Source organism: Octopus bimaculoides, chromosome 5 (genome assembly GCF_046866305.1).
Source record: "Octopus bimaculoides isolate indiv1 chromosome 5, ASM4686630v1, whole genome shotgun sequence".
Lineage (NCBI taxonomy): Eukaryota > Metazoa > Mollusca > Cephalopoda > Octopoda > Octopodidae > Octopus > Octopus bimaculoides.
The window spans coordinates 6,352,254-6,359,753 of NC_142932.1; the positions used below are offsets into that span (position 1 = coordinate 6,352,254).

Here is a 7,500-nt window from a genome sequence, read left to right on the forward strand (position 1 = left end):
AAAAACTAGGAATTAAAATCAATACTAAATAATATAAATCCTAACATTCAATTCACAATGGAATATAGCACAGAACAGCTCCCTTTCTTGTATATTATGATAAAAAAGTCAACAACCAAATTATAACTGACATTTATCAGAAACCAACGGACTCGAAGCAATATCTCCTGTTTAGCTCATGCCACTCGAAACACATCAAAAGAATTATCCCCTTTAATTTAGCAAAAAGCACTTGCACAATAGTGTCTGATAAAACTACTCGGGACCTTCGTCTCCAAGACCTCAGAGCAACACTAACTGAAAGACAATATCCACCCTCACTTACAAAAAAGCAACACAAATCGCTAAAAAATGCAAAACATTACTCAACCACAACACCAACGGTTAAAAAATGTGGACGCCTAAGAGGTTCACAAAACCAACCTTCTCTAGTGCTTTCGAGAATCTAATTTATGTGATAACTTGCTAAGGTTGTGGACATAACTGTATAGGACGGACAAGTACGACACTGAGACAGAGAACTACACTACATAAGGAACAGATCCAGTTCCCGCAATACAGACAGATTCCTTTGAGTGAATACATAAAGAGATATGCAGTCAATATCCAACTGAACTTCACAGCTTTCCCCTTCTATCAGTGCAAAGAAACAATTTCTATACAAGAACGTTTAAATAATGACAACCTGTTCATCGAAAAATATAGAACACGTCTAAATATGAACGCATAACTAACTATGATCTCAGTATATATTTTAATTCATGATCACATACCCATACATATTTCATATCATTACTTTAGAAAGATGAATAATTACCTCCCTTGTCCCCAATAATAATGATCATCAATTACCGATCCTGAGATCTTTCTACTTGTTGAATCATTCATTCATAAACTTCTCCACACACACCATAGACTAAAACCTTCTTAAGAAGATACGAAATTACAATAATTTCAATGTATTGATTAGCGAAAGCAAAACCGGTCGTCAAACACAATATAAATATATTTAAAAAATATTAAAACTATCTAAAGTGTGCGTATTTTCCTTCTTTCATTATATATATATATATATATATATATATATATATATATATATATATATATATATATATATATAACACTGTATATTCACAAATTAATACAAATAAAGAAAGCTAGATCAGATTACCGGAACATCGTAAAGGTAACATATGAACACGCTTTATTTGTATTAATTTGTGAATATACAGTGTGTTCATATGTTACCTTTACGATTTGAAAAATTCATAAAAAGTTTTTAGGATGATTCAACAGATTTTATTGGAAAACAGGGAAACAACTGAAGTTTTATTACAAACATCAGAACATCTCCACGTGAGCTCTACGAGTTGTACACAACTTGCTGAGTTATCTTTATTTCTCTCTGAATTTTTCAAATTGTAAAGGTAATTTACGGACACCCTGTACAATTGTATTGTATAACGTTGATCATACATATTAAAGCGAATATGTACGCATAATTTCTTGCATAGAGAAATTAATACTACTTGAAGAAAGTTTCGAAACGACCGTAACCGTATAGAAGTCACGTGGTTAAATAAATACATATTAACCTCCTGATTTCATGCTTTTATGTATATACACACACACACACACACACACACACACACACACACACACACACACACACACACACACACACACACACACACACACATATATATATATATATATATATATATATATATATATATATATATATATATATATGTACGTATGTTTGTATGTATATATAGATTCAATAATCGATTAAAAAATTATTGTTGCGATTTTACAGCCCAAGTTCAGCCTCAAATAAACCGACCCATAGTGAAAATATTTCGCCCATGACCATTCTATATTTGTAGGTGATTACCTAGGAGCACATTACTTAATGTATATTTTGTTTAAATGATATGGGAAAATTTGAGTGAGATTAAGTCGCTATTTCTTGCCGGTTGAGTGGCCGTATAACAACAGAAAATTTCCATAATTTGTTTTGTGTATAATCAAAACTGTGTATCACTAAATTCATAGAAAATAAAGCTAGAAGTTGACAATCTGTGTTCTATCGTTTTGGGGATACGATTGTGTATTTTGTTCGTAGTCAAGATACCTAAGTTTCAATTTGCTCAGCTCAACCAGCTGTAAAGGGATACTACAGAGTAAGAATAACTAACTTCTGTACGTAGCAGAAGCACTATAACATTAGGTGATGAGAGTTTTTGCCAGATTATAGCATTGTAATCCAAGCTTAAACTAGAGCAAAATAGACTTATTTATTCTAACTTGTCACAGTTTACATGATATGCAGATTGAGTCTTCATTGGGTTCCCTCGAAACTCACCAAATAACCGAGCAGTTCGTTTTATTGATATATTTGTTTAAAAAGATATAAAGTTAATATATCCTACATTTGCCGTTTGAACTCTGAATACAAAAAATATGAAGGTAAGAACTATAAGGCGTTTAGTTCGATGCTCTAGCTATTTGGTCATATTTATTGCCGTTGAAACAGAACTATTAACATTTTCCATTTTACGTAGGTACGAAAACCATCAGATCTATAGCGTTAAAGTGGAAAATGAGAGGATATTATTATTTAATGCTTTTCTGAAAGATATTACAGTTCACACCATTAGTGCTATATGGAAAAGAAACGCAAAAACAATATAGAACAAGAATAAATAAAAAGCAACATATAAGTGCTTTGCACAATGGACAGAAAGTCAGAATAGAAGTTTGGTGGCCTTCATACTTTCCCAGGGCCTTTTCAATGTACGCGATAACAAATAGCTAATACGAGAACGTTTCATCTCTTGCTATTCATATCCTGTCCATAATACCCGTAATACTGATCAAAGCTCCATAGCATGTTTTTGGTTGTTTGAATTCAAATGATAATATTTTGTTCTTTTGAGTAAAAGGAAAAAAGTATGGAGTTTACAGACAAAATATTCTCACAAGTGGAGATTCAATCATTTAGATTTAAATTAGAATCTAACGAGAAATGCGACATTCAGATTAATTAAAAGCTTATCCTGTCACAATCATCATTAGACACGAAGTTTTATGAAGAATATCGCCGGGAAACTCCAGGTCATGACAACGATACGTCTTGTCTAGCAGCAGATCAACGGTATGCAAAGATACTACCAGTACGATAAAGGAAAAGACGGGGAAGACTATCGGGTCATTTGGCGTCGGATATTTCAAGAAGACTTGAAGTCTGTTTGTAGTCACCCATTGAGATGAGTAGAAAAGAGCTGTCACCACATGCGCACGTTTTACACATACATATACATACTAACATGCATGTACACACACACACACACACACACACACACACACACACACACACACACACACACACACACACACACACATATAAGAATGTATATATATATATATATTCCGAATTTGTGTAAATGTGTATGGAATAATATACCAGTTGAATAAAGTTAAAACATGGTCTGGTTTTCACGTTTTTTATTATGGCATTTAAAAAAATGTTTTACAATGTTGAAGTGTGTGAAACATTAAAAAAATATTTTGTAATGTTTATGAAGTTCAATTAGCGCATTTATACGTTCGTAGTAGTCATTAGATTTTAAAATGTACTTAACTGCCAGTTGAGTCCTTGACAACTGTAGTAAAATGACTGATTTCTTCCTTTTTGTACCTCTTAGAAGGCTCCAACATGCTGAATTTTGACCAATCCGCATGCAGCTTAAAAGTCACGGTTTGTCGGGCGTACCGATGTTACTGGCATAGATCCCGCCATCATTTTAACCAATTAGCTTGCAGTTTACATGTAATGGGTTTTATAACTGAGCAAATTTAGTTGGTTTCGGTCGTTTTTATTTCAATTGGTGGGACTCTTCAGTAATTTGTTTATATTCATATGTTACAGATATTTTTAATCCACATCATTAACTGGTTGTTATATTATTGTTGATATTTCCGTTCAGAGCAGGTTTGAACATTTTAATAAACCGCTTTTCTTTTATCTCCCATCCAACCTGATTTATATCATGTAGTTTGTACAAAGGAAAAATTAGAAACATTTATGTTCGCTCAAGGGAATTTGGCGAACATTAGTGTTCCGGATTTGTTGACTAGTGAGCGTTCCGATAATGTATTCCCTGTCTCTCTAATATATAGTTCCTCGCAATTTGGACATTTAATGCAGTAGATCGAATTTCTGCTTTTGCAGTTCATATCGGCATTTGCGAAAATCCGTCCATTTTTTGTTCTAATGGATCTACCAGTATGCATATATTGACAGACAGACAGACACATATACATGTATATATATATATATATATATATATATATATATAAAGGATAAAATTATTATTATAAAATAACGATATCAGTGAATAGTATGCTTTAAAACCGTAGAGGTAAAAATTAATATAACTCTATAATCATATATAAATATATACCACTGCAATGATATCGGGAAAAGTACCAACATGCTAGAAATAGAATTCAAAAACGACTCTAAACCACTTAAATCACTCATATGCAAAGGTGAAAGTGAGGAAGCGAGCAAAAATAGAAGATTAGCGTACCATTTGTGAATAAAATTCACGTGCATATGAGTGATTTAACTGGTTTAGAATCGTTTTGACTTCTGTTTCTAGCATGTTGTTACTTTCCGGTATCATTCATTATATTTGTATATATTTATATATGATTATAGACTTATACATACATATATGTGTGTGTATACATACATGCATACATACATACATACATACATACATACATACATACATACATATATATATATATATATATATATATATATATATATATATATATATATATATATACATACATAAAATAATGCTGATAGTACTGTGTCGATGACACCACTAAGCCTCGAATGCTATCACCCACTTCGAAAATGTCAGCGAATAAATGGATATGATTAAGATAAACTGACGTCTATCGGTAAAATATGGTTGCTTGTACTAGTTGATATTACATAGATGCATATATGCATACGTACATGCATGCATACAGATATACATACGCATACATTACGCACATGTATACATATATACGCATATACATTACATTTAAATACAATATATTTATATAGACACCTACGCACACCACGAGCATACATAAACCATAGATGTTACACGCATGCAAATGTGATCTGGTAGCATGTACCACATTTTCGCTAATTAACGCTCTGAATCGCTGATTTCGATAAAAAATTGCAAAACCATTTAAAAATTGCAACTATTTTTAAGGGATTGTCATCAGTTGTTCAGTACAATCTTGTCTATTCAATTAGTACTTGTTCTTTCGGACCAAATTAAAAAGGAGATTACAGAACGTATGTATGTCGGTATTTAAATGGATGAAACTTCTAATGTAAGTCAATTTTCATCTGTAATGTGCTACGTTGACAGAAATGGACAAATTTGTTAAAGATTTCTTGGTTTTACTGATGTTAGTGAAATACTATTTCGGATTTAGCTAGAAAGAAATTAGATGAATTTGGTTGTTTAAAAAAAAATGGTTGTTCATACGAGGACGGCTGTCATGGCTAGTGGTCTTAATAGTGATCTGCCAAAAGTCAGAGAGAGAGAGAGAGAGAGAGAGAGAGAGAGAGAGAGAGAGAGAGAGAGAGAGAGAGAGAGCGATAAAGAGAGAGGGAGAGTACAAGAGGCTCTGCTACGCTTGTAAGCTTAATCGCATTTGAAGCCAAGATGCTTCTCACATTCCCGAGTACAATAATTTTTGTTTCCTATATTAAGTAATATAGAATCATTTTTAGCAGCACCACAAAGTAAACTTCTTTGCTTGATGATTTTGTGGAGAAACGCTTCCCAAATCTTGCTCCAACACAATGGAACTATTCATCTCGATTGGTTGCAACTGTTACAGAGAAATTAGAAGACATAAAACACTCTATTTGATGCTATTCTAAAAAATCCAAAATGTTCTGATGATAAAACGAAAATTGGTATAAAAGAATTTTCAGCAGGTTTTAAAACAATTTAATTTTTTTTCATTAGAAGAAATTTCTTGCATTTTCCCATCTACAGAACATCTTTTTAAGGTATTGCAAGCAAAACCTATGGATATCGTTTTTATGTTGAAAGAACCCCTTGCAAAGTTCAAGAAATTAGGGAATCTAAAGATGATGACATTTGGACTAGTGGAAAAAAAGTGTAATCTTTCAAAAAAGAACGAATCTTTCACATCAAGAAAAAAACTTTCCTCTGAAATATTGTCCAAATGAAGGCGGCGAGCAGGAAGAATCATTAGCAGACCGGACGCAATGCTTAGCGGCATTTCGACCGTCTTCGTGTACTGTGTTCAATTTCCACCGAGTTCGACTTTGCTTTTCATCCTTTCGGGGTCGATAATATGAGTACCAGTCGATCACTGGGGTTGATGTCATCCACTTAGCCCCCTCCCACAAACTTTCAGGCCTTGTACCCATAATACAAAGGGTTATTGTCCAAATGAAAGTGATTTAAATCATTAAAATATCTGAAGTCTATCGAAGTACCAGACTTAGAGAGTGCCTCCCAATTTTTGAATAATAGTCACTGTTTATTTTTTTGATTTTGCCAGTTTTCAGGTCGAAATTAACTGCTTTGCATTTTTGGAATTTTTTCGCCAAAACTAATATTTGAGCTTCTTAAATATCTGCTAGAAACCGAAATACATGAAGGTCTTCCACAAAAACTTAAATTAATCAATTTGATCTTAACTTTACTAATTTCATCCTCGTTTATTGAGGCGTCTTTTCTTGTACTTAAAAAGAATGAAAACTTATCTGTGTAGTACCTGAAGTCACGAAAGGCTATCGAACCTCGGAATACTTTCAATTGAAGAAAACCAATACGAAGTAAATAATAGAGAAGTAGGAAAATTTTATTCCTTTGTCACAGAAGTTTGCCCCAAAACACGCAGAACAGCGTTTCACTTCAAGTAAATAATTTTACTGAACTTTCATAGGCAAGCTTAACACGCATTCAACATGCAAATCCATTGTGAAATAATGCAACGTGCAGTAATTTTGCATCAAGAGATAAGATTGGGTGTAACTAACACATTTGACCTTCATATACATATTTCATGTTTATGAAAACTAGCTTGAACAAAACATAAATACATACTATATGCATTCTACTTAAATTATATCGTTTTTATTTTTAAAATTGCATGATCTGGTTTAATTATCAGCCGTCATCATTGATATATGGCACAAGGCTAGCAATTTTGTGGGGACAGCAAGTTGATTACATCAACACCAGTGTTTAACTGGTACTTCATTTTATCGACCCCGAATGGAAGATAGACAAAGTTAACCTCGGAGGCATTAGAATTAAGAGCGTAAAGAGCCGGAAGATATACCACTAAGCATTTTGTCCAGCGCGGTATCGATTCTGCAAGCACGCCGCCCCTCTTAATAATAATAATAATAATAATAATAATAATAAT

General features: G+C 32.9%; 1 protein-coding gene across 1 annotated transcript in view; it reads right to left on the reverse strand.

Annotated features, from left to right (window-relative positions):
* LOC106884390 (uncharacterized) overlaps window positions 1-7,500 on the reverse strand; it is a 647,954-nt gene that overhangs the window by 159,536 nt on the left and 480,918 nt on the right. The gene's annotated exons all lie outside the window — the stretch shown is intronic.